Here is a 21,023-nt window from a genome sequence, read left to right as displayed (position 1 = left end):
GGTGCTACCAGGCAGCAGCAGCCGCCCATCCAGAGGGTAGCTTGGGTCTGGAAGGACTAGTAAGGGAGAAGGGGGGCGAGAGACGGCGAAGAGCACATGTTCAAACATAAACACTGCCTCCTGCTAAATGGTCTAGAAAGCATCTGTAAGAGGGGCTCTGGGCTGTGGGGTTTCCGAGGATGGTTAGTGCGGGAATGTTTTGTCTGTAGATTGGGGTGGGGGCTTCTACATCCTGCCCCCCTGCCACATCTGGGGAAGTCATCTGTGCTGGGCTGATGGCTCCCCGGGCACTCCTGTTTTAATGGCTCGTGGTGCCGCAAGAAGTGGCCCTGTAATGGCCATTCCAGGCAGCCCTGGGAAGGTCTCGGGCCAGCCCCAGGCCGCCTGTTGGCGTTTCTCCCGCCCCAGGCCATCCGCCAGCTCTCAGCCCCTCTTAGCCCGGGTGAGCTGGCCTGCATCGTGGTTGGGAGCCTCGGACTGGCTGTGGGGCGGCCGTGGGACTAGAGGACGCGGCCTTCAAGCGGGAGGAAGGACTTGGTCCTTTTCCTCTGACCACCATCCCCCTGATGAGGCGCCGGCTCCCGCGTCCGTGTCCGTGGTTTTCTCTCTTCTTTTGACGCAGCTCCATCTCATCTCTTTGCAAAAGAGGGAGGTTCAGGGTTATGGGGTCCCTTCCAAGACCAAGTGGTGCCGAAAGGGCAAGCACAGCGCATTTAGAAAGGACGGCTTCTCCCTGTGCAGCTGGGTATTCGGGAGCGATATGAAAGGAGCAAAGCAGAGAGCCGTGGGGCAAGGCTCCTGCCTCGGCCGTCCCCTCGGGTCTACGAGGGCCCACTAGGAGTTCCTGCCCTCACACTCCAGTGTGGCCCCTCGCTAGAGGCAGCCCCTCGGCCCGAGACAGGTAACTGCAGGTGCAGATAAACCGGCTCACGGGCAAAGTCTGCGATGGGGCCTTTTCACGGCAGGGTCCCCTCGCCTTGCCCACAGCCCTGGACAAAGTACCCGGAAGGCTCCAGAGGAGCCTTGCGTGTAGATTCCCGCGGGTTGCAAGGTTGGAGTCGCGGGCAGTGGCTTCAGCAAGGGTGAGACGCCCCCCCCACCCTCCCCTGCTCCCGCGTCTGGTGCCCCCGCAGCCGCCGCGAGTGGGGGCCCACAAGCGCATGGGGAGAAGCCGGAGAGACAGAGGAGAGGGAGGGCGTGCTCCTCTCGGCAAAGGGCTCGTAAAGCTGCAGGTGTGAGATGTTGTTATTTAGTCTAGAGCCTGGTATGTGACAGCCCGGGCCCTCTCTCCTGCGACTGCCGCCGCCACCGCCTCTGCTGGCCAGATAATTAGTCCATTACGACTCTCCCACCTCGGGTGGGTGGGGGCAGGGTGGGAGCCCACCCTCAGACTCCTTGTAATTCAACTTCCTGTGTTTTATGGACACGGGCTGTTGGGGGCAGCCAGCGAAAGGCCCTCCCCAGGCTTGGCCAACCCCCTGCTCCGCTCCCAGCCCCCACCTCCCTCCTTCCACCCCAGCCCCGTTGCCCTGGCGACCAAACGTGCTGTCCCAGCTCCGCGGTCCAACGAATGTGTAAAAGTTTTTTACATCTCTCACCTGCCCGCAAAGGAAGGCGAGCCCGAGCATCTCTGCCCGCGTCTTGCTCTGCCCGTCTCTCTCCTCCTGCATCTCTCCTCTGTCTCTCTCTATTTTTATTACACGCTTATCGCCTTTTTCCCTCCTGCTTTTGAAATTGATTTCCTTTCCTTTCTCCCCCTATTCAGGACCTAAACGCTGAATGTTCGATATTTCATTTGAGAGCGCTAATCGCATTACTGCCCTTGACGGTTTACAGATATCATATTATGGGCGCAAATTTGGCAAATTATTAGCGCTGTAATGTATAGCTTGTCAGAGGTATTTAAGACGCTAAGAGCCCAAGGCTTATCGGGGTTAGCAGAGAGCTCTCGTTGAGCTTTTGAAATGCAGAGAGCCAGTTATAAAACACGCTGTGACTCTCTCTTCAGCTGGTGAAAAAAAGGAAAAGAGAAAAAGAGAAAGAAAAAGGGGAAAAAAATGTCACCCGTCTATCAGAGGCTTCCAGGGCTGATAACAAGCAAAATTCTTCTCTGTGGGTTTCACTGGAAATGTGAGAAGCTTTTAAAACATTTCTCAAGCTGTCTGGAAAAGGAAAAAAAAAAAATCTTTATTGAAAGGATGTAGCAGTCTTTTTTACTGTGGCCTATTTATCTCTGGGGAAAAAGCTGTAACAAGAAGATCTCCTACCGACCATCAGCCGTGTCGGTGCCTGCCTGGCTTTGGTGGCAGGACTTTGGTGTGGGGGGCTTGCTGAGAGAGAGTGGGGCCCCCTTTGGCAAAAAGGGGAAAGGCTGCTGGCTCTAGTGCATTCCTGTGGAAGAGGCAGCCTCCGCACAACACGGAAGCACAGTGCTCAGGGCTCATCAGACCCATCTCATCAAATCCTTTTTGAATGAATGGATGACTGAACCAACCCACAAACCAAATCAACAGAGCCTTGAAGCTGCTGCCCCACTTTGGCCGGCCCAATCAGGGTGCCCCGTTCCTGTGACCCCCCAGTACTGTGAGCCGTGACACCTGTGTGTCCGCACGGGTTCTGTCACCCTCCCACGACCGTCCCTGCTCTCTGAGGCTGTGGCAGCCTCTCTGCCTTCCTGTCACTGTCATCTGCCGATGTCATCTCCCCTCTGCATCTGAACGTCGGCACTTGACGCCACACCTCGCGGCTCACCGCTGTTCCCGCCTTCATCCCGGGAACGTCACCCCCACCCAGACCATCCACATCCCGCGGGATCTCCACCCCGTCTCCTCCACTCCGGCAGCAGAAGGCCGTAGGGACCGGGCCCCACCCTCCCTCTGACCATCCCCCCGAATTTCTTCAGACATCATGAACTCGGAAATTCCAGCTTCTCACCAGAACGCCCTCTCCCTACGTCTCTTCCACGCCCTCCCTCCCGCAGAATCTGCTTTTTGACCTTATTTCGACCTTCCATCCTTGGAGTCCTCCGCATTTCACCAGCCCGTCATTCCTGTCCTAGCGTCACGTCCTTGCTTACGCACCCTGGACCCTTTGATCCGTCTCTTTACGGAATTTCTTCCTCCAGCGTCCTTACCCCTTTGCCTTTCTGCCCCACCCAGCTGCCTACTCAGATCCACAGCCACTCGCTTTCTCTCTACTTCTGGCCTGCGATGCTTGACCAAGAAAGTCACACAGCCATCCCGCCCGGGATCCACTCCATCAGCTACCACGCTCTGAATGCACCTCACCAGCCCTTGGGCTTGTCCCGTCATGCGTTCCCGTTTCCGTTTCCTACAGCGGTTTGGTTGTTCCAAGCCTCTCAAAAGAATGTCCTTCCTTGCCTCTGTTTACCTCCTTCCCCATAGATGACTTCATCTCCTGCTGTACAGAGAGAATAGAGGCCAAGAGGCTGGACTTTGTCCCGCTAACCCTCCCCTTGGCCCTGGCGGTCAGGTCCATCCTCACTCAGGGCTGATCCTCCCCCGTCTCCTCCCATCACTCCTGCCCCTCGGGTCCTTGCGGCATCTCCTCCCCTGTATGTTAAACGTCCCTCTTCCCACCGGTGCCCTTCCTTCCACCCTCAGGCACCCTCAGACTTCCCCCTTAAACCTTCTTTTAATGTTATCACCCAAGCACGTCCCTGCCACCATCCTCCTTCTCGTTACTGAGAAACCTGCTCCCAAACGAGCTTGCTCTTACCCCCCTGCTGCCCCATCTCCAGCTCACCCAGCCCGTGAAGACTGGGTTCTGTCTCTCCTGATGCTGTGCTCACCTCTTCCTTTTTCAGATTATTTTTGCTTTGTTTCCCCATCTGTGGCACTTGGCTCCTCCCTCTCACTCCCTCTCCACAGCTTCACCACCCTTAGCGTGGTCGCCGCCCAGGGTACCTGGCTTCACTTCCCTCCTTACCTTACGCATCTGCCCGGGTGAGCTCCTCCCAGCCTGTGGTGTCTCTTGCCATCTGAACACCGATGACTCTCATGTCTGCAGGGTCTGCCTCAAACCTCTTCCTTGGACGTCGTGCCTGTATGCCAGCTGCCAGCTCACTATCTCCCCTTGAACCCGGAGCACTCAGACTCAACATATTCAAAACAGACATGACTATGTTTTTTCAACATCCTTGAGTGACAGCCAGCCAAATGCATCCGCAGAAACCTGGTTCAGGGCTCGTTTCGGCAGCACATATGCTAACACTGGAACAACACAGAGAAGATTAGCGTGGCCCCTGAGCAAGGGTGACCAGCAAATTTGAGCAGCCTTCCTTATTTTTAAGATAATATCAAAAAAGGAGTGTACATATATATATAAATGTATATGTGCATTATGTATATACATATATATATATGGCTAGATCACTTTGCTGTACAGCAGACATTGGCACAACATTGTAAATCAACTATAATTAAATAAATATTTTTTAAAAGAAGCCTGGTTCAACATAGATTCTCCCTCTTGACCTCATTTTATCTATCCTCTTTTACCTAAAAAGAAAAGAAATCTTGGGGAGTGGGGGAGAAGTAAGTCCCTTGCCTTTACCTCATATCAAAATTAATTCCAGATAAAGTTTAAAGTTAATGCAAAGGACAGAGTCATAACCAGATCTGTATCTGTATTTCACGTAAACACAGTGGGAAAAGTCACCCCAAAATCTTAAATTGCTATACAACAACAACAAAAGCCCCATCATAACAAAAATAAAAGGTAAATGCCAAAATGCCACCTGAGAAGCAAAGATTTACAGTGAACATAGCAGAACATTTGACAACCTTAATATGTAAAGAGCTCTTACAAATCAATAAAAAGCACTAATAGCTCAATATAAAATGAACTAAGGTGTGAACAAGCAGTTCATAAAAGAAATATAAAATCTTCAAAATTATAAGCTAATATAAATTAAATATATGAGATAACATTTTGCCTATATAAACTGACAACTTTTAAAATTATAAAGTTCAGTGCTTATTTAATAAGGATGGCATTAGACAGGTATTCTTATATGCTTTTAGTAAAAGTATATATTCATATAATCTTTCCAGAAGCAATTTTGTGATGTGTGGCAAAAGCCTTAAAATATTCATATCTTTTTTTTTTTTTTTTTTTTTTTTTTTTAGTAATTCCCTTTTTGGAATCTATTCTAAGAAAATTGGAAATGCAGTCAAAGAATTATGCATAAAGATAACCACTTCAGTATTATTCGTAGCAGGGAATCTGAAAACAACCCAAATGTTTAAGACCAAGGAAATCCGAGTTCCCATCATGGCTCAGCGGAAATGAATCCGACTAGGAATCACGAGGTTGCGGATTTGATCCCTGGCCTCGCTCAGTGGGTTAAGGATCCAGCGTTGCCATAAACTGTGGTGTAGGTCGCAGACTTGGATCGGATCTGGCGTTGCTATGGCTGTGGTGTAGGCTGGCAGCAACAGCTCTGATTCGACCCCTAGCCTGGGAACCTCCATATGCCATGGGTGCGGCCCTAAAAAGATAAGAACAAAAAAACAAGGAAATGGTTACAGAAATTGTAGTATAGTCATGTGATGGGCTATTGTGCAGCCATTAAAAAAAATCATATTTTTGGGAGTTCCCGTCATGGCTCAGTGGTTAACGAATCCGACTAGGAACCATGAGGTTGCGGGTTTGATCCCTGGCCTCGCTCAGTGGGTTAAGGATCCGGCGTTGTTGGTGTAGGTTGGTGTAGGTTGCAGACGCGGCTCAGATCCCGCGTTGCTGTGGCTCTGGCGCAGGCCGGTGGCTACAGCTCCGATTCGACCCCTAGTCTGAGAAACTCCATATGTCGCGGGAGCGGCCCAAGAAATGAAAAAAAGACCAAAAAAAAAAAAAAAATCATGTTTTTGAAGAACATTTCAGCTGAGGGTCTAAAACGATGTTAAGTAAAAACTGTACGTTGAAAAAACGGGAGGAATGACACCAATTCGTTGCAGCGGGTGGTGGGATTATGGATCACTTCGTTTCCTTCGTTGGAGCTCTCTTGACTTTCTGAATGATCTGCAATGCGTGTACATTGCTTTTGCAGTCAGAAAAGTTTTGTGTGTGTTTTTTAAATTTTGACCACATAGTCCCCAGTCACCCTTCGGCGCTTGTGCTTTCCCTTTCTATGGCCTCCTGATATTTCAGAGCTTTCTTGTGACTCCTGCCAGTCGTCGCTGGAAAACACAAGGGTCACTCTTCTTGGACTCCACGCACGCCTCCTGCGGCCCTCAAGGTGCGCTGAGGTCCTCCGTAAGGCGCCCCCCGTGCCTTCCAGCCCGACCCCAGGCTGCTTCCTCGGCCCCGTTTCCCGTACTCCTCGGCTCCCGCTCAGCCTACCCTGCTTTGGCAGGTGATTCTTTGCCATCTTGTCCTCTCTGCCTCTTGTGCTCTTCCTTCCCGTTGCCATCTGGGAGAGCATTTCTTCAAGACTCAGCTCAAGGCCCCTCCCTGTTCCGGACACCTGGTGACGCTCTCTGTCGTGTCCCCAAAGCACTTTCCCAGACTCTGTAAGAGCAGGTAACCCCACTAGGCCACAGGAGCTCAGAGGCCAAAGGCTCTTCCTCACTTGTGCCCATTTTCTCAACACCAAGCACGTGGCCTGGCGTGTAGTAGATGTTCAGTGAACAGCAGATGCGTGATTAAACGGAGGACCTCTGACCCTGCCTGCCCCTTTGAGGACAGAGAACAGGAGGGAGAGAATCCCTCTAGCCATGACAGTGCAGGGTCAGGACAGCGCTGGTCCCAGGCTCCATGTTTGACTTCCCTCTGTTAGGACGGATTATCATCCTCCCATTTGCTGCCTCAGTACCGCTCTCGAGGGGGAGCTCCTGACTTGCCCAAGGAGTCCTCCTTTGCATCTCTCTGATGACTGGAGACTGTTTTCCTTAAAAGGAACCCAAATCTTATAATCTGTCCAAATTAGTTTTAACTTTCACCCACGTGTGTTGGTTGTCCCCCTGGAGGACACGCAGGAATCAGGTCCCTCCATCTGGATCAGCCTCCTTTTCTGCAAACTGACGACCCCCCCCCCACCACTTTCTGTCCACAGCCCCGAGCTTCCCGCCCTCCCTGCAGTCCTGTCTGCTCCCCTCTGAAGTCTGCTCCCCTCTGATCCTGCTGCGGATTCCTAACAGGGCTTGACACGGGGGAAAGTGCTGTGCGTTACAGGAGGCCTTCGCGTACATTGCTGTGGGGGCTCTCAAAGGGGGGTGCCTAGATCTGCCCTGCCTGAGGGGACTGCCCGAGGCAGAGCAGGATGAGCCTGACACTGCTTTGTGAATGCAGGTGACTGTCACATGAGCTGCTAATTCATGTTGAACTCGTTATAAACTAAACCCCAAACTCTGCACTGCCAAGTCACATCTCTTTTATCCTGTTCCTATGCTGTCGGGTTTTTAGATCCCATTTCAGACTTTTCCACTTATTGTTGTTATTATCTTCTTCTACTGTGTATTAAGTCTCTGCTATATACCGAGGGTAGAAACTTCAGATCTATGGATGTATGGATGTCTTTTATCAAATATTGTAATTTCTTATGCAAGCTGTGATGGGCTTTATTGTTTCCATGGTACAGGTAGGAAAGCGGAAGCTAAGTCAGGTCAGCAATTTTCCTGAGGTTAAATAGCTTTTAAGGGACAGAATTTTATTGTTTTCAAAGCCCATGTTCTTCTTCTTCTTCTTCTTTTTTTTAATTCTAGCGGTGTGCCTTTCAGTGGGGCAGAAGGACTAGGACAGTGCGCCGTGAATGCTTGTTATGTGATTGACACAGTGTTAGAAGCGTTGCATCAACAATCTCATTAATCCCCCCAGCAGTCCCTGGAAAGGCATCCGTAGCCTCCCTGTGGTCCACCCAAGTCTCCCACAAATAGGAACAGCCCAAAGCCGAGGGGATGCCAGGGGCTTTCTGCTAAACAGCCCCTGAAGACCCACTGAGCAAGGCATGCGAGGATGAGGAGAGCGCCAGCATCCTGGGGGGATGGGGGGGCCTGCCAGGCTCCATAGGACTGAGCCCCTGCAGAGCTGTCTCTGGACCTGTGACAACTCGTCTCGAAGGAAGGAGAAAGAGGATGAAAAGAAAGTAGAAGTTTGCCCCTTCTCTCTGGTTTTGGCGGGGACTGCCTGGCTTTGAGTGCCTCACGCCTGCTCCATGAGTAGTTGTTGCCTGGAGAGTAAACAGAAGTCCATGGAGGGCTCTGGTCTGGGGTCTCGGCGGAAGCTGAAAGCTTCAGTCCAAGTTGGTTCTCTCAGACTTTGCAATAAATAGAAACAAGTACTGGAGCTCCTTCGTGACGCAATGGCAATGAACCCAACTAATATCCATGAGGATGTGGCTTTAATCTTCGGCCTCGCTCCGTGGGTTAAGGATCTGGCGTTGCAACCAGCTGTGGTGTAGGTCGCAGATGTGGCTCGGGTCTGGCGTTGCTGTGGCTGTGGTGTAGGCCGGCAGCTGAAGCTCCGATTGGACGCATAGCCTGGGAACTTCCACATGCAACAGTTTCAGCCTTAAAAAAACCAAACAAACAACACGTATTGGGTGTTTGGTCTGGGCCAGGCTCTATGCCAGGTGCTGGGATGGCAAAGAATAAGACACCAGGAAGCCTGCCCTGGAGTGATTCCGAAGCTACTGACGCACACAAAGGCCGAGGTAAGTGCAGGCACACAGTCACCTGAATCAGACTAGACAAGGAAGACTAGAAAAAGCTTCCACAGGAGATAATCCCGGACTCGAGTGATAAAGCCCTGGCCGTGGGAAAACATGGATGAACGTTCTGGGCAGAGGGCTCAGCGTGAACACAGGCAGAAAGCAGCCTTTGTTGGGGGGACTCGCCCCAGTCCGGCTGTGCAGGGCCGTGGGGTGGGGGACAGAGTGCAGAAGATGAGGCTGAGGAAGGAAGCAGGTGCTTGTTCAGGGACGATCTGTAGCCTCTGCTGAAGAACCTGGACTGGACTGGACTTCAGTCAGTTCACATACCAGTTGCACCTAAATCCAGGGACCATTTATTCGCTGCTGGACTCTGCCAGCGCGCTGGTATTTAGCCTAGTTCAGAGACATGAATCACCGTTGGGCCCACCGCCCTCTCCTTAGATCTGGAGATTATCAAGTATCGGAATGAGGTGGGCATTCCTCTGTCATCACCACCAGCAGCGTCCGCGTGGCTGTCCGCGCCTGACCAGATAATAACCCTTGGAATTATTTGGCGTGTGAGAGAGGGTTGTGCTCCTCCATGTCATCAACCTAAAGTCAGTGATACATCAAAGCATGTTTCTGACATTAGAAAACAGTCCAGGAAGGGCGTTCCCATCGTGGCGCAGTGGAAACGACGCCCGCCGACTAGGAACCATGAGGTTGCCGGGTTCGATCCCTGGCCTGGCTCAGTGGGTGAAGGATCCGGCGTGGCTGTGAGCTGTGGTGTAGGTCGAAGACGCGTCTCGGATCCCGCGTTGCTGTGGCTGTGGTGCAGGCTGGCAGCTGTAGCTCCGATTAGACCCCTAGCCTGGGCACCTCCATATGCCGCAGGAGCGGTCCTAGAAATTGGCAGAAAAAAGCAAAGCAAAGCAAATAGTCCAGTGGTCCTTCTTTGGCCTTTGGCCATTGGTGATCTGATGGACGTTGAAGGTGCAGAGAATGAAGACAACAAAGCAGCTCTAGATCAGAAGCTCAGGACATTCTTCAGCTCTTCAAGCGCAGACGCTACGGAAGGAGACCTGAGTCGCCCGGATTGCCTGTGACTGGGGGAGAGTTTCAGCATCTCCTCTTCCTGGGAGGTGTAAAGCTGTCTGGCTTCACGGGTGGTGGTGGTACTACAGACGGAGCAGCTTCATGCATTTCCTCCCTCGCATGTGGGGAGGGGCTTCTGTGTCACCCTCGCTTCAGGAGGCCCCTGCTCCTCAGAAATTTGTGCAACTCCACCTGCTATCACTTTGCCTCGTCTGCCATTGGGATTCTTTTTTTTTTAGGGCCGCACTCAGGGCATGCGGAGGTTCCCAGGCCAGGGGTCCAATCGGAGCTACAGCCACCGGGCTACACCACAGTCACAGCAACGCCAGATCCTTGACCCACGGAGCGAGGCCAGGGATCAAAGCAGCAACCTCATGGTTCCTAGTCAGGTTCCTTTCCGCTGCGCCACGACGGGAACTCCCACCATTGAGATTCTTGGAAGGCGCCCAGGGTACAGGGCAGATGTGATCAAAGGTGGGATTTAATTTGCGAAGGAGCGGATCCGCCGTGGGCCACTAAAGGGAGTCCAGCTGTGTGGGGAACACCCCCAGCCTCTGACATTAACATCCCGTCCTGATACCTGCTTGGGTCTCTGGCACCGAGACAGCACAAAGGAAGGCAGAACCCACTCGCCGTCCTCCTACCCCGGCTAGTAGGAAACTCGTCAAGTGACGACCCTTCTCAGGTCTGGGAGGACGTAGCGGGCCTCGTGAAGGACTGACTGCTGGTCAGAGAGAGAGTTTCCTTGTTAAGAATCGACTTTGACCCTGTGGCTTATTCCTGACCGTGAGGCCGTCTGGAGCTGGCTGGCCGTGGGCTGCGGATGTAGCCGGTTCAAAGGAGACCTTGCGAGAAGGAGCGAGAAGGAGCGAGAAAGGTGAAGAAGGGTGACAGGGCCTTGAAGCTTGGCCTGCTTCCTCACTAAATGACGGGGCTCCTAAAATCTAACGCAGAACCACTGAGAAGGGGGCCTTCCCAGCAGGATGATGGCCTTCCCTGCGCTCGCCAGTCCTGATGGGGTAGTGACCTGAAGAGCTGTGGCCAGGACCCAGTAGACTGGCTGGGAAAGCTGGGGCTTCCCTCACATACTCCGCTTCTCCCGGGGCGCTGAGTGGGGGCTGGGTGGCGAGCGTACCTGGAGGGCACAGAAGCAGAAGGGAACTCTGCCAGGACCACTGATCTCCAGAATATCTTCCAGAATGAGGCTGCCTCCCCTCGAACTCACTGAGTTAGCACTTTGGGGATCAGGCAGTGGGGCCAAGTGTTGCTTTGAACCGAGTCACTTTGGAAGGTTGGAGAGCAAGTGGTGCAGATTTACGAGATCCCATAAAACAGACATGGACTGATGGAGGCCTCGGGGCTTGGAGGTTCTGGGCTGTCCCAAGGGCTGTGGGCTCTGCGCCTCTGGGCCCCCGGGCTGAAGGCCTGCGGCGTTCGCCAGCTCCCTCCTGCTCGCTTTCCTCCTGAGCTGCTGAGATGGGAAGGACGGGAGCTCGCTGCTTCCCTCTCATGAAATGGCGCATCAGTAAGTGCTACTTAAGAAAACACATGGTCTGCCCCTCGAAAAGGCCCCCCTCTGCTGCTGCCGCCACCAACACCTTTCTTTATTCCGCCCAAACCTCACCAAGGGGAATTCGAAACAACTGTGGTGATAAATCCGCCTGCAGATAATTGGCAAGAAAACAACACTTGTGCAGTATATAACGTTTTATGGTTGTTTCATGTACTTTATTATAATACTAATGAGCAGTTATATATCAGGAGCTAACTGCACGCCGGATTAGCTTGTTAGCATGATATGAAATGGCAGAGCAAACAGTCCAGGCCCCTCGCTCCCTGCATGCCTCCCCCACCCTCCTCCCTACCCTCGGTCCCATTTGCACTCAGTAATTAGTATGCAAATTAGGCCCCGGGACCACACAAGTTCTAGTATATTACAAGGGCTTTATTATGCTCTTGTGAGTACATGATGGAAACGGCCCATGACAGTGTTTATCTCACTACCTCTGTCTTACCGGCTCCTTTATCTCTCTCTCTCTTTCTCCCTCCCTCTGCGCGCACACACACACGCACACACACACACACACCCCTTCCTTTGCGTGGCCTACAACCAATCTCTTCCTGAATCGGATCTCTAAACTCCATCAAGCTTTAACTAGGTCTTTCTGCCTCTAGTTGAAGGTCTCCAGTAGTGGGAAGCCTGCTCCTTCTGGAAGTGTGGTTCCATTCCAGTGGCCAAAATTGAAAGAAAATTCTCCTTTTTTCTGTGCTTGTATGTGTGTTTGTGTGAGTGTGTGTGTGTCTTACATGATAGACCCCTCAAGAATTTGTGGGGAGTTCCCGCAGTGGCACAGAGGAAACGAATCTGACTCGTATCCATGAGGGTGCAGGTTCGATCCCTGGCCTCACTCAGTGGGTTAAGGATGCAGCGTTGCCGTGAGCTGTGGTGTAGACTGAAGCCGCAGATTAGATCTTGCCTTGCTGTGGCTGTGGTGTAGGCCAGCAGCTGCAGCTTCAATTGGACCCCTAGCCTGGGATTCTGTAGGCTGCAGGTGATGCCCCCCCCAAAAAAAAGAATTTGTGAAAAGTCATGGATCCCCACATGCAGTCACACGGACACAACATTCGGTTTTAGGAATCCTAAAACCCAGGTAAAGACCCATGGACTTTAATCTCCTATTGAGACAAATGCGCCTTTATTCAAGTCTCACTCTGGGGTTCAAGTTCTGCCCTTTGACTCTTGGCAGAAGAAATCTTTGTGTGTATGCTCCATGATCTACTGGCAAGTATTTAAGAATTCCTATCGCATCTCTCAGTGCTTCTTTCCTCAGCCTCCCCAGCCAATGACCTCACGTCATGACTTAAAGACATCTTTCCATTCCGACCACACCTGCCCTGGTCATCAGTGTCCCTCAAATCATACGAAGCCCAGATCAGCGCAAGACGTTCGCGCTGTGCTTGTGGGGTGACAGCCCTCCTTCGTTCTGTTCACTATACCTCTGCTAATGTGGCCCAAGCCTCGGGCAGTCTTTTGGCAGATGTCCGTTCACCCCAGACTCCCAGACCTTCTCCCCGTGAATGCTCCTCAAGGCACAACTCCTCCGACCTACACCATCAGACTTGTTTAATTTTTTCAGTATTTTTTTTTTTAGCCTACATGTGGAACGGTTCCCTTTTCCTGTTAAATTTCACTTGCATTCCAACTTGTGGAAATGATTTTTGAACCCTGATTCTGTATTCTGTCGTGTTGGCTTGTCCTGAGCTCGTCTCCCTGGATATTTGTTAGTTGCATTGTTGATGGTTTTAAGGTATTGATCAGGGCAGAGGACAACATCCCGTCCTGTGTCACCGAAGACCTGTCTTGCAAACACTGACCCGGCGTCTCCGGGAACCGTTCTCCAGCCGGCTCTGGCCCGACCCACCTCTCCCTTGTGTATCTTGCCTATCATCCTCTCTTTTCTGCCTGATTGACTCTGTAAGTGTGTTTTAACCCTCCTCCTTCCTGAAAACCTCTCCCCTTGAGCCTGTTGGTCTCCTGAAGCTACCCCTCGTTTTCTCATTCTCCTCTTAGTTGTATTTCTTGAAAGACTGGTCTACACGGTCTCATTTCCTGAGCGGAAGTGACTCGGCTGGTCTGGCCTCTGCGCTCACCATTCCAATGCATTAAACGGCTCTGGCGATTTCAGTAACAACCTCTGAATGGCCAAATCCTGTGGACACTATTCGGTCGTCGTCTCACCTAATTTCACGTTTCACATTGGGCACCAAAACTCGTGGCTGCCCTCTTCAAAGCTCTCTTCCCTCGACTCGCCGTGAGCCTGTGATGTGGCCTGCTCCATCTTCTCCAACGTTGAGCGTCGCCTTCTCAGTCTCCTTGGGTGGCTCCTCTTCTCCCACCTGCCCCTAAATCCTTCAGCTTTCTCCCTGCAGTTCTGTTCCTTCTTTTTATGGGCGCGTGTGTTTGTATGCCTTTTCAAAATAAGTGCCACTGAGCAATTCTAGGTGCCATGCACAGTTTTAGATGGTGAGATGCAAGGATCCATATAGCATAGCCCCTTAGCTTCCAGGCGCTCAGGCAATGTGATGAGTGCTTGGAGAGAGGGGAGAGGTGAAAGAGGCATTATAGGAGCCGAGAGGAATGAGTGAGCCAACCCGGAGAGGGTAGGAATGATTTCACAGAAAAGGTAACACTAAAATCAGTCTTAAAGAATGAGTGAGGGCTTCGGGAGCTCCCGTGGTGGCACGGTGATTAACGAATCCAACTAGGAACCATGAGGTTGCAGGTTCGATCCCTGGCCTCGCTCAGTGGGTTAAGGATCTGGCATTGCTGTGGCTGTGGTGTAGGCTGGCAGCTGCAGCTCCGATTCAACCCCTAGCCTAGGAACCTCCGTATGCCGCGCGAGTGGCCCTAGAAAAGACGAAAAAAGAAAAAAAGAAAAAAGAATAAGCGAGGGTTTTCCTCAGCTCTCCTAATCTCTCATTTCTGAATCCACTATTTTATCGTTTTTCCATCTGTATCATGCAACACTCTTCCCAGATTTTCTTTTTCTTTTCTTTTCTTTTTTTTTGCCTTTTTAGGGCCTTGCCTGTGGCATATGTAAGTTCCCAGGCTATGGGATGAATCAGAACTGCAGCTGCCAGCCTACAGCACCAGCCACGGCAACGCCAGATCCGAGCCAAGTCTGCGACCTACACCACAGCTCACAGTGGGCTGGTCGTTAACCCACTGAGCAAGGCCAGGGATCAAACCTACGTCCTCATGGATACTCATCAGGTTTGTTACCACTGCGCCACCATAGGAACTCCTTCCCCGATTTTCTGATCCCTGTCTCGCTCCTTGCTTCCTCTTAACGTGCACCCCTCCCCGGTCCACACCCTCAGGCAGAGGAGTCTAAGATGCAAACCTGATTCTCTGTAAAATCCTTTATTGACGTCCTCTGCGAGAGGCTGAACTCCACACTCTTCTGCATAGGATGCACAATCAATCTTTCTTATGAATCTGACTTCTCTTTAACCTGCCAGCTTTTTGGGGCGGGGGGCGAGGAAGTGTTGCTTGGCAGGTGATCTTGCCACTGGGATAGGATCCATCATAGCTGGCCCTGAGAAATCCAGCCTGGAAAAGACGTCCTCCCACCTTGGCTCCAGGTGACCTTTAAAGACGGCTCCCCCTCCCCACCTAAGCTCAAGGTCCACACCTGTTCGCCTCCCAAGGAGACCCCCGAGCCACCTTCCCGTCCGACTGCCCACATCACCTTCCTAGGCCGCCGCAAAACCCTTCCGTCGGGCAGACAGAGGACCGAGCAGGGAAGCCGCTGCCCCAAGGCGAGGGAGCAGAAAGGAAGAATGGGTAAAGCATGAGCACAGAATAATGGGCTTCATGAATACTTAGCATAAGGAAGAGAGGGAAAAAAATCTGTGTAGCAGGCAGTTTTTGTAAAGCGTTGAACTGTACCACACATCACCCCCTGACAGGCCCTGATGTTAGCTCCTGGAATGGATCGCAAGAGACTCATTAGAAAAAACAAATATTATCGCACGCTGAAATGATTTATGGAGAAAAATGAAAAATTTGGTGTTGTTGCCTTCCCTCTCACTCACTCCCCCTCGCCTCTGCCTTCTTATGGGGAAGTTATTTATGGCTCCAGACCCTTAACAAGAGAACAGCAAAGCTCTGAGCTGATCACTCCTGCAAACTGCCTACATTTGATTTTTATTAGTGACTTAAAGCTTCCTTTTTTTTCTTTATTGTCCTGGGCGAACCAAAATGCATTTTAATGCCTGCTCTTCGGGCCAGATAAGAAATGTGTATATGCCTCCCACATAAACCAAGCACCACCGCGTCTCTGGCCAGAACTGAGGGTGACAGGAAAGTGAGGAGGCAGAAAGGCCAAACGCTTTGAGCAGACAAGCCAGGTGCCACCCGTAGGAGCAGCAACACAGCCTTCTTCAGTGGAAGCCCCCGGGTGCCACGAATCAGGTATCCTGGTTGAGGCCGAGATGGAACCAAGTAAGTTTCAGACAAGGAAAGGGGACAGTGACATTTATTGCGGTGTTTGCTCTGTGTCAGACATAAATCTAGGTGTCTTCCCTTAGATTCTTTCACTTAATCCTTCTCACAACCCAGAGTTAGGTCACCTTACGTGCTTCCTTCTATGTGAGAGGAACTTGAACTTCAGAGAAGTCAAGGAACTTACCCAAAGTTGCACAGCGAGTAACCAGCTGAGCTGGGGTTCCAGGCAGGTCACCCAGTTGTGTGGATTTTTTTTCCTCTGTGCACACTGTCTCCTAGATTGAATCGGGAGAATCCTAACTTCTGAGCATCACTGGAAGGCTCTCAGAGAAAAAGAATATGTATATATATGTATGACTGGGTCACTTTGCTGTGCGGTAGAAATTGACAGAGCACCGTAAATCAACTATCATGGAAAAAATAAAAATCATTAAAAAAAGGAAAAAAGGCTTTCGGAGACCTATTTCATAGCTCCGACTCCTGCCCATCACCAAAGCGTCCCCCTTTCTGTGCTGGACAGGTCACCGCCAAGCCCCTGCTGGAAGCCACTGTTTTCCAGGGCATTCCAGGGCCCCGTGGAAGAGCTCCAGAGGGTCCCATGTGCTTCTCACACTGAATGGTGATCTGAGCATCTCCATCCTGCTCAGATGCCTTCCCGTTCTGGTCGCCTTGCTCTGCAACATTGTAACAGTTGGCTGCCGTCTCACCACGTGTCTCCTGGATATGGGTCATTTTATAAAATGAAATCTTGAGACGTTCCTCTTGAGAAAAATTGCAGCCTTTGATGTCCCCGGGTGAAGCATGGCCCTCCCTTCCCTCGCTGTGGCCACCGGGACAGGGTGGTGTGGGCTGAACCCACCCAACTGACCTGACTAAGCTGCCTAACCCTGTTTCTGCCTGGCCTCCGTGGTCTTGGACCACCACACTCTGGTCCTCCAGCTTCTTCTCTGTGCAAATGATGGGTGGCAGGCAGCACCGGGCCAAGAACAGAGTGGGAACCCGTGCAGACCCCCGTGGACCCTTGAGGCACCTTTGCAGTAACTTTCATTTTTCCTTTGCCCAGTTCTTTCCATTCTGATTCAGCGAACAGTGCGCGCCTACTGCGGAGCAGACAGCTAACAAAGATGCACAAGGAAGCTCAGTGAGCAGGAGCTGGCCAGAGTCTTTCATCCGCATCTGGGTGCCCACTAGCTTAAGGTCATGGCCTTGGTGAGGCCACCGTCCATGGCGGGTTGCACACTGACCCCCCGCGACCCGCTTTGGCAAATGCCCTGCGAGCCCCTCTGTACTTTAGGTTGTCCCCTGGGATGGGGAGGATGCTGGAAGTGGAGGAGGGGTCACCAAGGAGTAGGGGGCCAGTGCAGGGACAGCTTGGGAGCGCAATCCCAGCTCATCCTAACCCGAGCTCTCCTGTCCACAGCTTGTGCCCAGGGGGAGCGAGGGTCCCGGGAAGAGCAGATGACGTTATTGACGACCGAGGGCGGGGCCCCAGATGAAAGGCCACGGGGGGGAGGGGGGGCTGCACTTCGGTGCGATCTGTAACTCACTCTGACATCTGAACAGAAGGAAGGGCCGCCGTCTGAAGAGTAGTGGCCCATCCCCCCTCCCCACCTCTCACCCATCCCCGGAGAAAGGGGAGCCCAGCCTGGGGGGCATGGCTAGCCCTTCCACCTGAGCCAATCAGGCCGATCAGGCTGGGCCAAAGGAGCCTGGAGAGAGGAGCGAGGGAGTGCTGGCGAAAGGAGGGCACCGGGTCTGGAGGGGCTGAGCCTCCCGCCCTGCCCCAGCCCCTCCGGGGCCGCCCTAGGCCGCTGCACTGGGCCTCATTCCTGCAGAGCCCCGTCTCTCGGCAGTGTTGCTAGGTGCGGTGAGCCCGGGTGCCTGCCACCCGCCGGCCCAGGCTCCGCCCGGAGACCGCTGGGAGGCTGGGAAGAAGGAGCTGCATTATTTGGCGGATCCCTCCCTCCCTCCCCCAGCCTCAGCACAGTGAGCTTTCCGGAGGGATGGTTATGAGCCAGCCCATCCCCAGGCCTGCCTCTTTGTGCAGAGACCTCCCCGTCAGACCCCCCACCTACGCGCGCCACCCCCTCCCCCTTCCCTCTGGTTCAGCAGAGCCAGAGTGAAGCCCGGGGTTAATGCCCAGTGACACCTGCAGGTTGGCCAGTGTTGTGGACATGGGGGTGGGGGGAGGGGAGGGGTGATGGGGGAGATCGTTGGTGGCTTTATTATGGAGAACTCAGCAGGCCTGGGGCCGGCTATTGTCCAAGTGGCAAATAAATAAATAGGAGAAAGTAAGTCTTCCCCATGGCTTACCGACGGGAGGTTAACAGCTGGACATGACATGACAAATTGGGCATTTTTCTTTGGGGACTGATCCTTACAGCAGCTAGCCGGGAGAATGAGAGAGGGAGGGAGGGGGGAGTTGAGAGAGAGGGGGGAGCGAGAGCTGGAAAGCTGGCCGGAGCACAGGCCCATCTAGCCGCAGCCGTCAACGCAGAAGCTGAGTGTGCGTGCACGCGGGTACGTGGCTGGGGCGTGCGGGGGACTTGCCATCACAGGTTGGACATTGGAGGGGGACGAAGGATTTTTGTGTCAGGAGTAAATCCCAGAGCCCCCGAAGCTGGGTATCTGGTTGTGGGGCGAGATCGCACCCCTGGGACTGGTCTCCTTAGACACCCTCCCCCACCCGGCCAAATGGAAACCAAAAGGTCCACCCTGGCTCCGATCCTCCAGAGGGTGGGATGACTGGGCAGTTGGAAGCCATGGAGCAAGCAGCACATCTCAAGCCTCAGACTGGTGGGGGCTCTTGCAAGTGTGCCCAGGTGGCGGGAACGGGTCCCAGCTGGGCCACAGAGCATCCCACTCACTCGGATCCAGAGTGGGGGTCAGGGAGCAGCTCTCCGCGGGCCCCATCCCACCTTCTTGCTCTCCCCCAGGGAGAGCCCAGCAGCAGGAGGGCCAGCCCAGAGGGATAACCGCTGGCACACATCTCAGTCGCCCACTGTAACTTGGCGAGGGTGCGGTGGAGGATGGAGCTGCAGCAGATGGCGAATGCCTGGTCTCTGCCAGGGCCCCAGGACCATTCAAGCCCAGGTCTGCTCTCCATCATCCTTCTCTGAAGCCGCAGAAAGTCCTGGTTCGTAGCTCAGACCTAGGGTCCGTCCTGTTCGTCTCCTTCTTGGGATCTTTCATCTTGGCATGTTATTTAACTTCTCTAAGCTTCAATTTCCTTGTACACACCACGGGGATATGGAGTACCGTGGTGCAGAGGGCTCAGCCAGGATGCAGGTTCAATCATTGGCCGGGCATAGTGGGTTAAAGGATCCGGTGTTGCTGGCATTGCCCCAGCTGGGACATAGTTCAAAACTGCAGCTCAGATCTGATGCCTGGCTGGGAACTCCATATGCCGTGGGGTGGCCAAAAAGGGGGGGGGGGGGAATGGGGCTAATGCTAGTACTTTCCACATAGGCTGATCTGAGGTTTAAATGAGTTGACGCATGAAGTGCTAGGCTAAGCACAGAGCCTGGCACAGGATAGATGCATCCTTTAAAATGCTACGTAGGGTTGCTCTGGTGTTAGCCAACCTTTTTTTCCCTTTTGCCCTGTGTTTCACATTGACTGGGGGCAGGGGGCTTCCTGGACTGGTCCTCTGAAAAGGGAGGGGGTCTATGTATCCAGTTCACATTCACAAAAGTTGGGTTTCTACTATCTTCAAAGACTGGATGCAGACCAACCCAAAGCCTCCATAAACCCTTGCCTGCCGGAACCACCCTCCTCCCCTCATGCTCCCCAGACGCACGTTTCTAGCTGTGGGTGGCAAGGAGAATCCTTGCTGGCAGTGAGTCTGCTGCCTCCTCCAGTGGGGGAAGCCTGGTCAGCGTTCCAAGGACATTTAGAGGGAAGAAAGTATTCCTGACTTCAGGCGGGTTTGTGGTTTGTGTTTCTGGAAGGCAGACTCTCTGTTCTCCCTCTGGGACCCGAGAAAAACCACAGGAAAGTGGCAAGAGAAGCTGGAGTAATTAATTCATTCCAGAAGTGCTTATTGAACAGGTACCAAGGGTCAAGCACGGCTCTAGACACTGGGAACAGAGCCATAAACAAAGCGGATGAAAACCCTCTGCCCTCCTGAAGCTTCCATTCCAGGTCGCTAAGAAAGACACCCCAGAGGCACCTCCACCGCTCGCCTGTGCCCTCAGTGTAGCCAGGGCTGATCGTGATCTTGGATTCTGATCCTGATTGGATTCCAGTCAGGCCTGCAGGGAGCACAAAGCGGGGCTGGGAGGTGTACGGGACACAAGCCAAGAGCTGATGGGTCACCCAGTACCTTTGGCTGGAGGGAGGGCAGTGTCTGGTGAATCACGGAAGCTTTATCAGCGGGAGGTCTGAGCGGAGAGGGAGAAACCTGGAGAAGGAAGCTAGCGTTTCGTGCAGGCTGATTTCACCCCAGGACACCAGGCCCTTGCCATTCACTGTCCAATCCCATCCTCCCAGGGACTCTGCAAGGCAGGTAGTATTATTCCCCGGACACATCAGGGCCCTGAGAGTCAGCGGAGGCAGTGGCTTATCCAAGATCCACAGCTGGAGACGGACAAGAACTGGATTTGAACCCAGAAGCTTTGCTGTTTCCTCGGCCCCATAACGCCCCACATGGGTTTGCTGGAGAAGGCCCGCCAGATGGTTGGAAGGCAGCAGCTGTAGAGGAGCCGGAGGCTGGGAGAGCTGGCCGGTATTGAGGTGTCAGGAGGGCAAAGGAGAGGAGACACCTGGGGCGGCCTAGACAGTCGGGGAGGGCTGAGCCTCTCATCGGAAAACGTCTCCAGGCCCTAGTTCTGTCCTTGCCCTGCCTCCTCCTGCACTAAATGAAGGGCAGTCTGAGGGACAGAGGGGCTCCTTCTCTGAAGATCATGGCCAGGCCAGGCGGCAGGTTCATAGGAAGGAGGCTTGGAGTTCCCGTCGTGGCTCAGCGGTTAGCGAATCCGATTAGGAACCATGAGGTTGCAGGGTCAATCCCTGGCCTCGCTCCCTGGGTTAAGGATCCGGTGTTGCCGTGAGCTGTGGTGTAGGTCGCGACGTGGCTCGGATCCCGCGTTGCTGTGGCTCTGGTGTAGGCAGGCAGCTGTAGCTCCGATTCGACTCCTGGCCTGGGAACCTCTATATGCTGCGGGAGTGGCCCCAGAAAAGGCAAAAAAATAAAAATAAAAAATAAATTAAAAAAAGAAGAAGGAGAAAGGAGGCTTGCAGCAGTGGGGCCTTCGCAAAGGACAAAGC

General features: G+C 53.0%; 1 protein-coding gene and 1 non-coding gene across 3 annotated transcripts in view; both read left to right on the top strand.

Annotated features, from left to right (window-relative positions):
• The window catches only part of RNF220 (ring finger protein 220), a 244,529-nt gene that overhangs the window by 119,034 nt on the left and 104,472 nt on the right, over nt 1-21,023 (top strand). The window lies entirely within an intron of this gene.
• LOC146403024 (U6 spliceosomal RNA) lies at nt 4,203-4,309 on the top strand. The gene has a single exon (XR_014808794.1). It is a non-coding gene; the product is annotated as a U6 spliceosomal RNA (small nuclear RNA).

This window comes from Sus scrofa, chromosome 6, assembly GCF_054392235.1.
Source record: "Sus scrofa isolate SSC_HxYL_T2T_F1_AM1 chromosome 6, Sscrofa_HxYL_maternal_Yorkshire_Landrace_v2.0, whole genome shotgun sequence".
Classification (NCBI taxonomy): domain Eukaryota; kingdom Metazoa; phylum Chordata; class Mammalia; order Artiodactyla; family Suidae; genus Sus; species Sus scrofa.
The sequence above is the reverse complement of the archived record's forward strand: the minus strand, read 5'-3'. Positions and strand labels throughout refer to the sequence as shown.